The following is a 17635-nucleotide window of genomic DNA, read 5'->3' on the forward strand; positions in this document are numbered from 1 at the left end:
TTAAACCCATGGTATTCTGAAAAGCTCCACAATAAAGCTATTAAACAAATAGGTATATTGCATTGCTGTGTTCCCTTTTTTGGTCTGCAATTTTTAAAAACATATCCAGTTTGTATATTTTTTCTTTAAACCAGCTGTTTGCTCACAGTGTCACAGAATTTCCTCCCTTTCTATTTTTCTTCTGTAGCCTCTACTTATTATCTTGCCCTTCCATTGTCCTCCAAGTTCGTAGTTTTGGAAACTAATCTTCCACTCACGCACATTTCCCCTGGGAAACTTCTCTTCCACCTTTCACACTGCTGACTAGTTTTCTTCATCTTCCTTCCTTTGTTTCCTTCAGCTAGCCTCCTATTGGTGGACCAATCAGGGCAGACTATTTCCCTTCACCCAGGAGGCTTATAAAACTATCTCTGCAAACTAACTGGAGGTTCTGTGATTGAAGTCAACATATCAGTTGAAGCTATAAATAAACTGCAGCACTCAAAGCTGAGGCAGTGTTTTTTTTTCTTTAAGTTATTCAACAGGACACCATTTCATCTCTTCTACACATTTTTTTTATTACACTTCATTTTAATATTCAATATGATACCCCAAATGAAATGCCGACACCCCCTGTGGACACTTTATTGTGTATGCCATCTCTTTTCTGCTTGGAATCAGGATATTAGCTTATAAAGTGGTTTTCTCAAATGAAATTAGGGAGTAAATCAGTGTGATTCAGGCATTCAAAATTGTGCATCAGCCTCCTATTGTGGAAGGCTTAAATGTGATTTCAAACAATAAAAGGCAATCCTAGGAAGAAATTATGCAGGTGGGTGTGTTGATTATGATGTCACAATGAGGCTTTGGGTTAATATCCCTCAGCAAAGAGCTTCATTAGAATCATGACTGTTATTGGATGATCTACCTTCATCACTTGGCTGTCCACATTTTGCTTTATCTTTGAGGGTCATCCATGTATATTTTTATGTCAGATCTCTTTTCTTTAAATAGAATAAATTTGCTTTATGATTGTCAGTAGATTACAATATGCTTGGTTATTAGCGTTTCATGTTAACTGAACAAGTCTTGAATTCTCAGTCAATATTGTTTCATAATTTCAGTTGTCATGGAAGCACAGACTAAAAATTATCCTCCCAATTTTTTAAGAAGCACAGAGAATTAATCATTTGTGTATACTAAGTAATTATGTTCTAGTATGATCTATGACTAAGTCATCTTCATTCATAAAAATGTACAGATTATACCTACCATGTTATCAAACACCTAGACAGAAAACACTGTCTCTGTTAAATGTCTAGGTAGAGAGAAAATTGCTCTAATTTTCTAAGGAATGTTTCTATTTCCATCGTACATATCACCATCTTTGTTGACATTTAGGAGAGGTCAAACTTCTCCTTCTCCTCCATTCCCCTGCCTCCCCTCAAATATGAATCACAATGAATAATAGTGATTATAGTCAGAATTTTATTGATGATAGACAGCACTTACATAGTGCTTACTGTGGTTCTGGCAGAGTTCTAAGAGCATGACATATTTTATATCCCACCCTCCCACCAACACTATGAATAGAGTCCTGTTATTACTCCCATTTTACAGATGAGATCACTAGACCCATATCACAACACTAGTAAGTGGTAGAGCCCAGAGAAATCTGACTTGCTGCTCTAAACCCTATGAGACCTCGCTTTCATCCCACTGCTCCACCCCGCCCAAGGAAGAGAGTGAAGCTGCAGTTTGAGAAGCAGTAATTTAGCCATCTTTTTAGGAGTACAATTTTGAAAAACAGATAACTATTATTGAGCAAATAAGTATGGACATTTATCTTTCTATTTAGAATGGGTACTTTTGGTCCAGATCAGAATCCCTGCATCCTTAGCAGTATACTATCGTATTAATAATACCCCAATGCAACAATGACCTCTAACAGTATTGACAATGACTAAATAAATTTGAAAATTCAGGAACTGTGCAGAAAGCATAACCTATACCCATTTCCCAAAAAGAAAATTAAAAATATTTAGATTACCAAGTCAAAATGAATAGGTACCTAAATTTCACAGAAAAGTTTTAAACTTCATTCTATTTGTGTTGAATTCCTGTGGGCACAGAGCTACACTTTATATCCTTAAGATCTGGGGCTAAAGCATTACAGAAAGAAAACTTATTATTTTATCCAATAAATATTAGTTCAAACTCATTAGGCACCAATAATGTGTCAGGAACTATTATAGACCTTGAAGGACTGAACTTTAATGCACCTGGTAAAAGAGAGAGAGAGAGAGAGAGAGAGAGAGAGAGAGAAAGGAAGATGCACCCAAACCCCAGGAATCACTGGCAGGCTAAATATTTAATATGGAATTTTTATATTTTAAATTTGTATCAGGAATTTAACATCAATGAAAATGCAATAAATACTGACAACAGGACCCCTTACTTTACCGCTGATAATTTGTATTAGTCCCTTACCCCCACTCCAACAGCTTTAAGATACTGGAGATACAATTGTATAATGATGCAGTGTCTGCTCTCAGTTCAACATCTGGAGAATACTACCTCTCGGGCCGGGAGAATTTCACGCAGCCCTTTCTACATGTACATTCAACTTCTCATTCACTGCCTTCGACATATCCTCTGACCCAGTTCTGACTGCCTCTTCATAATTCATGTAGGTCATCTCTGTGCCTATTCTCATCCAGCCCAGCTTGATCCACGACTGCTCCCAGCACCTGTGCTCCTCTGAACCCCATCTGACCCACCAAGGGCTGCCAGGCTCTGCTCCTAGGCGTACTTCCTACTGGGCAGGCACCTGGCTTACCATTTGCTTGGCTTCTCCTGCAGCCTGGCTGCTTTCTTCACACACACACACACACACACACACCCCACACCGCACTCTCCCACTTCCCCACCTCCTTGAGCTGTAAGAGCACGCACATAAATCAGTATTTACTTGTTGACACCCATGAACATTTCACACAAAAAATATCCCATTTTCTAAGCCAAGAAACAAAGTGAAATCAATGATATGCTTAAAGGGTAATACATTCTTAGTCTTTACTAGTTAAAGTTGAAAGATTTAATAAGATTTTTTTTCCTTTATCTTTATTTGAGATATTAAAACAAAGTTTTAGAAGAACTAAATGAATGCCATGCTATTTAGATCACCACAGGCAATTGAAAGGGACACAGTAAAACCAGTTTGTAAATCTCCAAACAGCCAATTAGCATACCAATATGAGCAGTGAGTAGACCTTACAGCCTTTCCCGAGCAAACACAGTAATTAAAAACAAATTACTGTGTAGCCTGGATGTGGTACTTTACATACACACCACCTGCCAACCAGCAGCTAAAATCATTCCAAGACTGTCTGGCCAATTAGCTGCTTCCCCATTGGGTGACTCTGACTTCCTGTGTGAGCACCATTTGCAAGAATCCACATCGGACTGAGCCTTTTGTTCTCAGAAAGCAGCAGATCTTCCAGGAGACTCAAGAGTGGGTCTCTATCTGGATAAATTCAGTCTCAGCCAGAGACTGTATTCTTTGTACTTCACAAGAGGCTGGAGATATTCCAATTTTAACACAGGACTAGAATCCCTAGGTTCTAACAAGAAAAGAACACTATTGCATATTTTCCCTACAGGTAATTGTAATTAGGAAAAGAAAAATCAGACAATGGGTTTTGACAGTGTCATCAAAGGCCCTTGCCAAAAATTCAAGTACAACATCCAATTTGTGCTCTAATAAGATACAAATAAATCCATAAAATCAGGTCAAGTGAAATTTATTGATTTACTTTATAATTGATTTTGCTCATCTATGTAGAAACGTAGAAGGCTAGAATTAAAAGAAAAAATCCAGTGTTTAAATCTTGTAGCTGAGGAAATTGAGAAGTCATATAAAGGGGGAAGCAGAAGCAAAGCCTTAACAGTCTTTCTAGAATACTATGAGTGGGTTTATAATTATGTATATGCTCATAATATGTAAAATTTAATGTTCATAATCACGTATCTCTAAATAGCTCCTCATGTGTATTTTTCTATATCATCCTCACTTTCTCTAGGTAGGCAAGTCCAATAGCAAAGAACTTTGTTGATAGAAGCACTCTTATTTTATGTCACAGAAGAAATGAGACTCCAATATGTAGATATAGAATTTTTTTCTCTTTGTAAGTTTGAAACATTTAATCATCCATTCAGTAAGTACTTATTTAACATTATCCATATGCCAGGCATATAGACAGTGAATCATGTGGGAGAATCATACATAGGTTTCAACTCTTGAGACAAAGCCAATTATCAGTAGCTCAGTGTTGTGTTAAGAAGGATTCTGAGAAGCTATCTGAACTCAGAATAAAAGAGAGATTATGTGTGATTTCCACTGATCATTATGAGCATAGGAATGGTAGTATATGTGTTATTTAGATGACATTCCTATTTGAGGACTATTCTTCCAGCTCCAATACCCCCTATAAATTTTATCTCCTGTTTCCATTTAAATGTTTCCCAGAAATTGTATGAAAGGAGTGGTTGCTTGTGGAAAACTGCTTCTCTCTTAGATTCAACATGAAAAGAAGAAGTGAGCGGATCCGTGAAGTGGTGGTGGTAGAAACCGAGAGCAGTTAAAAACAGCCAGTCTGTTTACTAGGTAGGTATTTCCTACATCAGGGCTTCTTGGCTACAGATACAGACCATTCTAAAAGTGATTGCTTTGCTGCTTTAGCTACTGGGACAAAATATGAGCAATATTTTGGAATGGTTCTTTATTATAAAACTTTGTTTTTTCATTTATGACTTAAAATAGTGATTTATTGAGAGAATTCACTCTTTCGTCAAAGATAAATGCAATGTAATCTTCTAGTTTATAACATTTTCTGAGTACCTTTATCAAATCAATGAGTCTTCTTCAAAATGAAATCACAAGTATACAATAAATATGTGTTTAAGCTGAAAAGGAAAGAAAATCAAAGTGGTTCTATTATTTCCCTGTTGAAAAGCTTTTGTAATCAGTACAAGTCTTTCAATGGTGGTTTCTTTAATCATTTGGTTGGTATAAAACCATAAGTGACATGCCCTCAAAATCATGAAGAGAAGCCAGGAAGTCAATATTAAGTTCACTGTAAGAATATGATGAATTTGCACTATTGTCTGGTCTCATTATATTCTTTGTCACAAAAATGAGTTATCACAGAACTATAATGTCTAGTACGTTCTTCTTTATAATACATTCTTATTCACATGACAAGAATTACGACAAGAGGAGAAAATGGACAAAATTAATCCACCTTCATGACAGAAAATACTGCATCAAATTAACTTGTGACAGGCAAGTATTTTTGTGAAGGCATTTATTGATGGCATCTGTCTTATCAGTCTACCTACATCAGTTCTTTATGTGCCTCATCAAAGATCTATCACGGGTAGAACCCTGGGGGAAAAAAAAAAACCTTCTGAAAATAGTTTAGATGTAAAGAAAAGAAACAGGCTCATTCTGTACATGAACTTTGGAGGAAATACCTAACTAAATCAATAACTTGGATTTTACAGAACTTCTCTTGAACAAACTCCGTCCTACTCTATCCCTTTTTTGAGAACTTTCTACTTCTGGATTTGGCAGCAGAAATTTATTTGCAATTATATTTTAGGGTTAAAAAAAAGGGATAGAAATATTTCAAACAATTAATTAATTCATACCTTAAGGTATATTTGCTTTGCAGTTTGGATCTGGGTAGTAACCAATATAGACCATTCTTAGAATAGATATAGTGCATATCTTTTAACCAGACCAAATTAGCTGAATGAGAAAATACAGTGTAATTTTTCTACGAAGAGGAAAATGATGGTGGCAATCGATGACAACAGGTGAGTATAATTCATATTTATTCATATGTGAATAACTTCGACGAAGGTAGGCTGGAATGAATGATGTAGAGATTTTCAAAAGAAAAAGGTGCATGAAGCAGATATGTGATGAAGCAGAGAGAGGTCACTAGCACAGACCAAAAAGTTGTATTCAAAAAGTTATTCTTGGGAAGCATTTATTCTAGGAATTCACCAGAGAGAAGGCTCTGGCCCATAACACTGTAAACTCAGAAACTCATGCATGCTCACTGTGCAAGAAAGTTCTCCAAGACTTATGTGTCAAACCAGAAGACCAGTCTTTGGTTGTTTTTTTAAATAATGTTGAAAACCACAACTGTTTTAAATGGCGAATTCATTTTCAATAACTTATAAAAGAAAATAATAAATGTTTTAATTTTTTTAATGTTCCTAGAAAACTAAATGGAAAAAATGTTCCTTTTGTTATGGAAAAAAAAATCTATCACTACATTTCTGTGTGGAAAAGTAATATCTCTAAGGAACTATGACAACTTCCACATCATGCCCCTATTAACTCTCATTTGGATATGGTTCTAAGTTAGATGATAAATGAGAAAAGACACACATGGAGCTAATCAGATCCCCAGTGATTATACAACTGCAGACACAGCAGAACACAAGCTCCTTAAGCAGGCTTCTCATTTACTGATGCCTAAAATATCTTTGCTAGTCTCCCTTAGTCAGAAAATATAATTTAGTACAATATTGTACTTTCATACCAGATTATATACCCATTTGATTTTCTTCCAAGATGAACACAAGTAGCATTTAGTTCAAGTGCCATTTCTCTAGGAAGTTATGAAACAGGTATGACAAATTTATACAAGTAGCAAACACCAGATTTTAAAAGCAGTACTCAAGTTGCGGTTCAGTCTTGGTTTTGGCTTGTTCTAGTGTCGTTAAAACACACAAATAAGACATCTACTCTTCCAGGTAGGTGGGCATTTAGCATTATAATTACCTTCTTCTTATGGGAAACATACACTAATTACCTGACCTAAATTTAGAAAGTTTGGGGGCTGGAGTCATTATTCTGAAGACTCTTGTCTGTGCTTAAATGAAAAACTGTAATGAACTAGTCAAACCAAATTGAATTTAAGTGCTTTGGGAATTGCTTAATATTTTTCACCAGAAAAACAATGTATCTTCTAAAGAACCTGGCATATTTATTGCAAACAATTTTGAAGACTGACTTCTTACAGAGGCATATGCTCTATTAAAATAATTTCACAATGTGATCTATAGGTGATATATTACAGAATTGCACACCTGAAATCTATGTAACTTTGCTAACAATTTCACCCCAATAAACTTTAATTAAAATAATAATAATTCAAGATTATCTTTCGCATTTAAACAAATAAACATCATGTAAATGTGTGATTCGCTTGTCCAAATCATTGTGTTGCTGCATTCTGAGAAATTTAGCGATATTTCATCCACAAAAATAATAAAGCAGGCCACAGTAGTTATTTCAAATACAGTGAATGTAATAAAGCCCATTACAATTTTACACTGAGAAATATTTATTTCAGATTAGAAAATTAGGTGGATTCGATTTCACACACACACACATACACACACACACACACACACACACACACACACAATCTCATAAGCCCACCATGTTGAAATACTATGTGTCTAAGGGGGAAACAAGGATTTAATTAAATCCTTGAATTTTAAGTGTTCTCCAACCATACAAATGTTGACCTTCCGTAGCATTCTTACCTCTGAACATCTGTGTTACTCAGCTAAGAAAGTAATGTAAGACACCACTATTACTTGTGATACTTCTAGACTTTTCTATTTTGATAATTTTTTACATATCTTGAAATATTCAGGTCTATTCTGCCATTGGCAATTACTTTTCAATAGAGTATAAGTAAATCATTTTCATGTTGCTGTTGTCTCTAAAATTATTCACAGTCTCATATTTTTGGCTGAAAATAACGGGGCATATTCTCGTTATTTTGGTATAACACATATTAGCTAATGACTTTTCCTTCCCCCACAGGCACTCGCTGCCCTCCAGACATCTCTTTAAACTTGTCCTAAACCCTATTGCGTGGTTTGAGCTAGAACTGTTTGGCTGCCTTCTTCATTATGTATCTCTACGCCACACAGCTTCCCCATACATTTCCAATTTTCCTAGGACAGTCTGGATGAAGACCCAAGATTCTTTACCAGTTTCCATATGAAATTCAAACACATTAAGTATTCAGGACTTGCTAGACTTGACTAGGGTTGAGGTAGGGCAAGGTCTCTATCTCACTTTTGCATCATCTCTAATCTACCCCTATTTCTCAGAAGCTACAATCAGAAACTCCCTCTTACGCAGCAGCAGCATAGCTCCACCCTGACTGAGGCCCCTTAGTTCTCAGGTCTCAGCTTCCATCCTGAGCAATAACCAAATCATGTTACCCAAAACGCTTACATTCTCCCCTCTCAAGAGGAATCCTGATGAGACTCAATCTCATTACCTTTCTATCACCTACAACTCCATGCACACAAATGATTTTCCTTAAATGTTTATTAAGTGAACACTTCATTTAACATGTGGGAGCTCACACAAAGCTGCTGAGTTTGGAATAAAAAGGTCCTGATACCAACTCCCTGTTATATTTGCTGCGAAATCTAGGAAAATCACAAAGCTCTCCAGCTCTCACTTTCTTCATTCAGAAAATAGGAATAATAAACTGTAGTTTCAGAAATCAGCTATGAGAAAGTGAGCGAATGAGAGAGGAGTAACAGTTCAAGTAAAGCAATAGTTCTACCTAGTATGTCACTCTCTGTAGTAATGCCCATCCACACTGAACCCATTGATGCACATTGGTTAAGCCTGTAAGAAAGAATGGATTAATGACTTTAAGGATCTCCTGGACTTTGACAAGTGAAACATTGTTCAGGTGGCCCAGCAGGCTGGTGTGAGGACATCTTTAACATTCTTAAGAAAAACATTGAAAAATTAATAGAGAGTCACTGAAGAACACTGAATAAAAGCAAGTTGTTAGAACTGATAAAAAAAATCTTCTCTAGATGATGATGATGATAAAAGAGAGTATAAACTGCTGGGTGAAAGCTCTTTTTTTTTTTGCTGAAATAGCTGTAGCAGGGAAAAAATGAATAATTTAATTTCTGAATTTGATCTCTATTAAATTGTAATACAAAGGCATTATTATATGCATTATACATATATTATTTGCATTACTGAAGGATTTATTTTAAAATGTACTTAACAATATTGGGTATATTTACATAAAATTTTATTTATGTATAAATTTTCAGGAGTACATCTAAAGAGTCATAGAGTTAGAGAAATAGGTTAAGGTTTTTTAGTTTTACTCTTTCATTTCCTGCTAAGGAGATTGAGATATAAGATAGTTGCATTGCATTGCCTTAAGTGTGAATAATAATTTAAGACTCTTGATTGCTAGACTAAGACTTCATGATTCTTTTTTTTTAAAGAACATATTGTGTTTTTCCAATTAAATTTATTGGGTTGACCTTGGTTGGTAAAATTATACAGGTTTCAAATGCACAATTCTATAGTACATCATCTACACATTGCATTGTCATGATTCCTTTTCATCTCTCCCATCAGTGATTCTCAACACCAGCTGCATGTTAGGATCAACAAGGGAGCATTTTTAAAATAGCCATGTTCATGTGTCACCCTAGAGATTCTAATTGAATTGGTCTAGGGTGGGTTCTGTCATCTATGTTTGTTTTAAAACTCCCTGAGTGATTCTAAAATATAGCCAGAGTTGAGAGCCCAATGTTTTGGTTGTGTTTTTGTATTTACTGCTGGACCATTTATCCTTAACTCCGTGGAACTGAAAGAAGGAAGCAAGAAGCAGGAAGCAAAGAACACACATTGTTGCCCCTGGGAGAGCTTACTGAAAGTCTGAGCCCTCTCTCAGTTTTTCAGATCATGCTCGCACTGAGCTCCATCATAATGCACCATCATAAAGTTTAAATATTCTATTTCTTCTCTTAATTCAGAGAACAATATTAAGCCAATGGAATAGCATGGTCTCCATTGAAAGCTTTTCTTCTATAATTTTTTCTGAAAATTGACAGATGTTAAAGATTATCTATGTTAAAATCTAGCACAAGATGATACCTGATTAAGCACAATATTGTATATTTATTTCCTTTAAATTTAGTATAGCAATATTTTATTATTTTGCTTATTGCCAAATAAGCATTATAAATTTCAGATGTATTACCACCTAAATAGTGAACCCTAACTCCTTAATATGTACCTATACTTGATTTCAGTTTCCAAATCTAGAAATTTTGTAATCCTTTGGACTAAAATAATCTGGAAAATAATAACTGATGAAAAAGCATTTATTGGATTTATTTCTTCTGTTACAGTTTTCCAAGAATCTGTTATGATATTTCCATTTTTCTATTCATAATTTTCTCAGCTTTATCTTATTCACTTCGTTTTTTTCTCTACAAATCCTAGCTTAGCTAAATTTTTTTTTATAATTTATTTTTTAAATTTATTGGGGTGACATTTGTTAGTAAAATTACATCGATTTCAGGTGTACAATTCTGTATTACATCATCTATAAATCCCATTGTATGTTCACCACCCAGAGTCAGTTCTCCTTCCATCACCATATATTTGATCCCCTTTACCCTCATCTCCCACCCCCCCACCCCCCCACCTTCTGGTAACCACTAAACTATTGTCTGTGTCTATGAGTTTCTGTTTCTCATAAAATTTTAAAAATAAACTGGGGTAACCAGATACAAGAAAAGCATGTACCAAACTCTAGAGTTGAGTGAAAAATGGCTGGTTTGGTGAACAAAAAGCAGAAACTAAGGATAGTGCATGAAGAAAGAAAGAAAGAAGATGGAAAAGCTAAGATATGAGGCAAAAAGACAACCATCTAACCATTAAATATCAAGATCAAATGTCTTCCTGTGTCCACTTGGTGCTTCCTTATCTGATTAGCTCTCCTGCTAAGAAAATTACCCTGATTATCTTCACAACCACTGAATTTGGCTGTAAGTTTTCTGATCTACAGAAGCTGCCACAACTCCTAAAATACCACTCACAATTTCTGTTCAAAGAATTATATAAACCCTCTTCTGCTAGATGACTTTTAAAGTTCTGCAATCTAGTCCCAATTTACCTTCCATTCCTTCATTTTTCACTGGTGAAAAAAATTAGGCCAAATTCATAAAGTAGTGAGTAGCAGTAAATTTGTCCAGGCTTTAACTTAAATCAGACCGAACTGTGTCCCTCCCACACTCCTAGACAGCTTTCTAAAGGGCCAATGATGTGGTTATGGTGGCATTTGAGCTGGACTTGGAAGTCATTAGAGTTGGGGAAAAGGAGAAAATATTTGAGCTCAAAAGGATATTCATTTTGTCCACGTGGCAACCCTGGTATTCTGGGAAGTATGCCCCTGCCACATCCCCCAACAGGCCTATTGTTTTGTGAAGATAACCTATTATCAGATACAATCCTGCCCTCCAGCTACAGTTGAATCACCTACGATGGGCTGACCCAAATTGGACCAATCAGAGCCTTTCCCAGGATATTTGTACTTGTGACCCATACTACCAAGTTGGGTCATTGTTGGCCATATTTCCCACAATGGAGAATACAACTAGAGCAGGAATGGAGAATGATTCCTACAAATAGAGAAAAACAAAGATGAGAGGCAGGCAGAGTTCTGAAGGTAGTTAAGCCCAGGGATTCATGTGTTTATGTGGCCTAACTGCTTCCCATAGCATTGACATTCTATGAAATAACCAGCTATACTTTGAATAAATTTCATCTTTTGCTTAAGTCAAGTCCATCTGAGAAGTTGCCACTTGAAATCCAAACAATCTTATCTCATACATGCATTTTCAGAGGTGAGCGGTTGCAAGTGACTGACCTAATTGAATCTGGTAAAATGGAAGAAAGTGAGAATGTCAAGATCTTGAGCTGAGCAGACAGCAGTCCGTTTTCCATAGCAACAAAGCAGTGGGTTAAACTGTCACCGGTTATCTTTTGAGTGCAGATATGTACTCACAAAATCTAGAGCAACTGAAGACAAGAGACCAAAATTGAAGGAGACTGGAGAAGGTTGGCTAACTCTTAGAAACTTAAGTATGTTACTAAGAAAGAAAGAAGGAAGGAAAATGAGAGAGAGAGAGAGAGAGGAAGGCAGGAAGGCAGGAAGGCAGGAAGGCAGGAAGGCAGGAAGGAAGGAAGGCAGGAAGGAAGGAAGGAAGGAAGGAAGGAAGGAAGGAAGGGCCACTGCAAGCCTGTCCACTTGAAAGTAGTAGAGTATAAGAGGAGGAATAAGGGAAATGCCTTTTTTATCTAGATATTTGAGATCAATGAAGATCACATACTCATACACTTTTGTGAATAAGAGAAGAAAATGCGTCCTCCCACCCTAAATGTGGAGGCTGACCAGGAAATGACCAATACTAGAAGAAAGGATACAGAGAGCTGAGAAGAGCCAAGGAACACTGGGAGTCCTGATACTCCTTGTGTCCCCAAGTACATTGCCCTAGATAACACCTGTCAGAGAAAATGATGCTTTTAATTGGAAAGCAGTTTTGGAGCAGGGGTCAACTTTCTAGGGTACTTTAAACCTGCCCATCCTCCCACTTTTGGGTCTGCTCATATTTCATTAGGTCATTAGCTGCAGGAAAGAACTAAGCACAGTGCTTAAGAAACAGAAGCCCAAGGGCCCACGTACAAAGAGCGAGATGGGTTTGACTTTCAAAGGTTGCTGGGATTTCAGCAGACAGAGGTGGGAACCTAGAGAACAACAAAGCCAAAGAGTAGGATGAAAAACTCCACATTTTGTAAGACGAAGGGTGATAATCTAGCGTGACTGAGCAAGATGCACATGTGTAGGGGAGCAAAGGAAACTAAGGTTGTCTACAACATCTGTGCCATCCAGTACTTTTCAGAGGCCACTCAGAGATCTCTTTTATTTATTTTTGGTTTCTTAGCTTCCCTTCTTAAAAGCAAAGTTAGTGGAACATGGACTGCTGGATAAGTAGTATGCTGCTGTAATTCCTCTTATTTCTGGTGTAGCAAACCACCTGGCTTCTGTTACTACAAATCCCCAAATTCATAATGGTAAAACATATTTCCTACAAAAGAGCTTGCTATGTAGGATTTGTCCTAATTATAATATATATAGACATAGAAATAGAGTTGTCTCTATCTCCTCTTCTATTCCCCACTTCTCCCAACACTAACAAAAACACATAAAATGAATATATTTAGATTAATTTTTAATGCAATAATAAATAGTCTCTTGCTTTTTAAAAAAAATTGTTTTACTGACTATCACTGAACTTCCTCAGAAAGCAAGTGTTAACATTATCCTGAATATATGTATATAGCAATTCTGTTTCAATGTGGTAGCCAATAATCACAGGTGGCTATTTAAATTTAAATAATAATTGAGTTTCACATTTCAAGTGCTTAATTGCCACATGTGGCTCATGGCTACTGTATCAGACAGCACAGTAAAGACTATTTCCATCATCAAAAATGTCCTATTGAAAAGCATTGGTTTATATAACAATTATTTAGAATGATTCGGTAACTACAGTATAAGACTCAGTATAACGTGATTTTAAATCTTGAACAATAAACAAGTAGCCTCTTCCAGGTTATGAGGGGTACAGGAAGAAATATTTTAAAAGGGAAATTAGGCTATGGGGGGGGAATTATAAAAGAACAGTAAGATTGACACTAAAGTAGCTAAACAAGGTCAAGACAAGATTGATGCTGGTTTGATAACTAGTTCAGTAGTGTTTTCTACTTTCCTATAGGTCTTTCCTCAGCTAGAGTCTTTTCAGATTTGGCTGTTGTTCTGAAACCTCCTTGCAGTATCCCTTTCTTAACATGTTTTAGTCACTGAAAAGAAATGCAAGCATCAGGATAGAGTGTCATAAGAGGCTTGAACTGAAAGTCAGTTCCAAAAATGAGCAATCATTTCCTCTTTCCAAAGTCTAAACAAAATAAAACCCAACACAACAACACCAAGAAACTACAAGCAACTGTGTTGAGGGAGGTAGAGGGGTGGGGCTGTGAGACCACCCACAACCAGGCATACAGAACGAGCATACACTTAAGGCACTGCCGCGTACAAACCAGGCATTTTTATCTCTGCCCAAAAATAGTTGTTTTTCTATGAACAGGACATTTCCTGAGATTCTTGAGATTTTGAATGTATATCATTGATAGAAACGGAAAATCCTTGAGCAGCCATTACTTGTTTCTCCTCTGTATTTCCTCCCTGACTGTCCTGTCACTCATTATGTTCCACCTGGTGTAACTGGGATCTAAATATTACAACGAGCCAAAGTTTTTCTTAATAGCATAGAGGTTTGATATAAAAGGCAAAATAAAAGAAATCTCTTAGAGAAATAATATCTACATACACATCAACAATCACTGCTCTGCCCAGAAGCTGTACCTTTAGTTTTCCTTAACCTCAACTTTTTAATATGACAGGACAACCAAGAGATTGCAACATCATCATGTATTTGATTAAAGATATAGCCCCTTTATAGCACATTACCAGTAAGATAAAATATTCAGTAGCATGATTTCTAGACAATAAATTTTCCACAGTATGACTTATAGCTGGCTCATCAGCCACAAAAGCTGAATAATAATCAAAGTTAACTTCTATATTTCTAGAAGGAAGGCACTGGTGTTTCTGATCTTAATTCTTAGGCTGACATTGGTTAAAGAGGTGCTAATATCCCACATTTTATAGTGCCATCAATATTGCAAATAAATGCAAAATACAATGAAAATATTTATGTGTGGTACCATCCAGGAAGATATAGCTCGGAAAAATATGGTAAAGTATAAGTAACCTTGACAAATTAGGCTTCATTGAAATACTTTCCAGGCCGTGCCTAGAAACATAAAAAATTCACAGAGCCTAGCACCAAATACAAATGAAGAGCCTTTGTTATTAGTCCATCCCTCCTTTTTTTGGCCAGAGCATTATTCTTCCATAATGAAACTCATTGTGAACCACTTTCTGTGCTCCCCTACGCCATTACCTGCAAGTTATGAAATGTCTAACATATGCAAGTAACCATGTCTAAAGATGGGATGCTTATTTGTTTGTAAGCAGCCCATAGGGCTATTGCAACGCTACGTGATCATCAAATCATATATAACAAATTCATGTTTGCAAAGTTAAGGGCACCTGGGAACTCTTACTACAGACTGACCAATCCATTAGTAAAACATAGTTATATGACAAATGTCCTTTACCTGAGGGTGGAAATTATTCAATGGGTGAAAATTTAAATCCCATTTTCAAAGTTAAAAAGACAAAGCTTATTCTTGAAGAAAGTAAGTGAGAAATGGAATGGATGGAACAGGAATCAGTTAAATTGGACTTTGTTCCTAAAGCCATCTCATTAAAAAACAGAGGCTCTATTTGGCTGAGTCAACTTCAAAAAGAAGGATATGAATAGTTTGACCTGCCTGACATCTGAACAGGCAATTGATTTGTTTCATTTTAAATAATAGCTGATGTTCCAATCTCTTTCTTTGTAACTATTAGTATAACTGATTTTTTCTTATCTTTCAATATACTACCTACATATAGATACATACATAGATATAGATACAGATACAGATACAGACACAGATATAGATATATAGATTTATAGATTTAATACAGTTTCTTTCCTTTCTTAAAATATGTATACATATTTTTGGCACTGTGTGTGTGTGTGTGTGTGTGTTTTACATACTTAATCTGATTAAGTTCTGCCAGTTTACTCTATATGCTGGTTTGCACCAGATTCTATACCCACAAACAGTACACAAATTTCCTACTCCCAAATCCTGCTGAGTGCTTTATGTGACTTATTTAATCTGCACAGTAATTCTAATGAAAAAAAGTATTTTCTCCAACATGCAAATTAGAAAATCAGGGCATAGAGAACTAAATAACCTTTCCAGTTTTACAGCTGGTAGTGTTGGAGACAGAGTCAGGCGATCTGTTTCCAAAGCTTTCTTTTCATGGTGATCTTTAGTGCAAAACCTTTGCTGTGAGCAGGAAAGGTGGCCTGAGCCACAGTGCTCTGACCCACAACCTCTACTCTAAGTGCACACTTTCCTAACAGAAACTGGGGCATTAGATATGTAGGGGATGATTGCCCAAGAAATTCTGAGGGAAAACTCCATGATTCTTGGCAAGGCAAACACTTTAAACAGAGGATATATATTCAACTCAATTCAAGAACACAAATACTCTGTGAGCACATGTGTGTCCAGGTGCTTTCTAGATGCGACATTGTACAGAAATCCACTTAGATAAGAATTTTTGTCTTAAAGAAATAAAACATATATTCCTAGAAATCAGGAAATTATGTAAACAAATATTTAGTCATTCTCTTTCACCCCAAAGTGCTGCCAGCACCTTCTCCGCTGTTTCTACAGATGGAATCTCATGCTTAAAGTTATTAAATCAAGGACATGGGCATTTTGAGAGATTTCAAGCAGTGGAATGGTGGGGGGCGGGGAATGGGAGCAGCCTCCCTTGCCACCCCCTCTCTTCCTCTCGTGTAGGCAGTAGAGGGTACATTGTCTATAGACAAATCTAAAAACAGTAAGAAAATCAATTTTAAGAAAAGTCAGTCTTTTTATTATCACTATGCACTGATAATTTTAAATGTTGTCAGTAATAAAATATTCAGCCTCAGTCATTGGAGTGAACCTAACTTTATGCCACTTGTTATAAGAAACCATTATATTTCAAAGGTAGAAGTTAAAATTTGACCTTGGAGAGCCAACCCTATATTAGATCTTTGTTCGGTAGTTTAGTCATTAGTGATGCAAGTATCTACCCATTGTTCTTGGGCAATCCCTTAAGTGAGAAAGAAACATTGATGCATATTCCATTTTATAATGTAAAAGCTAATTTCACTGGGAGAAATGTACAATTCTATAGAGATATCCTGTCAAATGTTTTTGTTATCTCTAATTGACATGGGATCAAGGCAGAAAATAGAGAAGGAAGGTTCTCCAGGAGAGGAAGGATAAGCTGTTTGCAGGCCTGGGTAAATTGCTGATAAAGGGCATAGAAAATAGACTCCAAGAATGGTAATGCCAGATATCTGGTTTTAAAGTTTTCTACTCCATACTTCAGAAAAGTTTTGGCAAAATACTGCAGGTTGATGTTAGCTGCACTTTGACCAAATACCAAAGGGATCCATAACCATATAGAGGATGAGGAAGATGGATAAATACCTTCAGAAGCATGGAGCAGCAATTATAAGGTGGCAAAAGGTTACCAGCAGAGAAGTCCAGAGAAATTTGGAGTGAAAGGTATCTAGGTACAAGACGAATAGATGTGGAAAATGTGTAGGCCTAGGAATCTCAACTATACAGCTGTATACCTAGTGGTATTGTGGCAGAAAATTTAAATGATGAGGGATTGAGTGGAATATGGAGTGTTCATGTCTCTCTGAAATTTGGCCAACACTCATCACTAGCCAGTTGTTTTCCTGTGTACAAAAAGTGTCTAGGTCTACAAATTTTCTGAGGGAATTCCAAAATTTGAATTTGAATGAGAAATAACTCATTTATTACAAGCTGCAAAATAGTTAATTAAAAAAAGTAATACACTTTCTCATTGCAACTGTTGATACCCATGCCTTAGGAAATTTTCAAAATTTCCCAAGACACACTTGGGGGGATATTAAATTCACATGATGGGGACATGGATTATTGTTTGTA

Source organism: Rhinolophus sinicus, linkage group LG01, assembly GCF_036562045.2.
Source record: "Rhinolophus sinicus isolate RSC01 linkage group LG01, ASM3656204v1, whole genome shotgun sequence".
NCBI classification, from domain to species: Eukaryota; Metazoa; Chordata; class Mammalia; order Chiroptera; family Rhinolophidae; genus Rhinolophus; species Rhinolophus sinicus.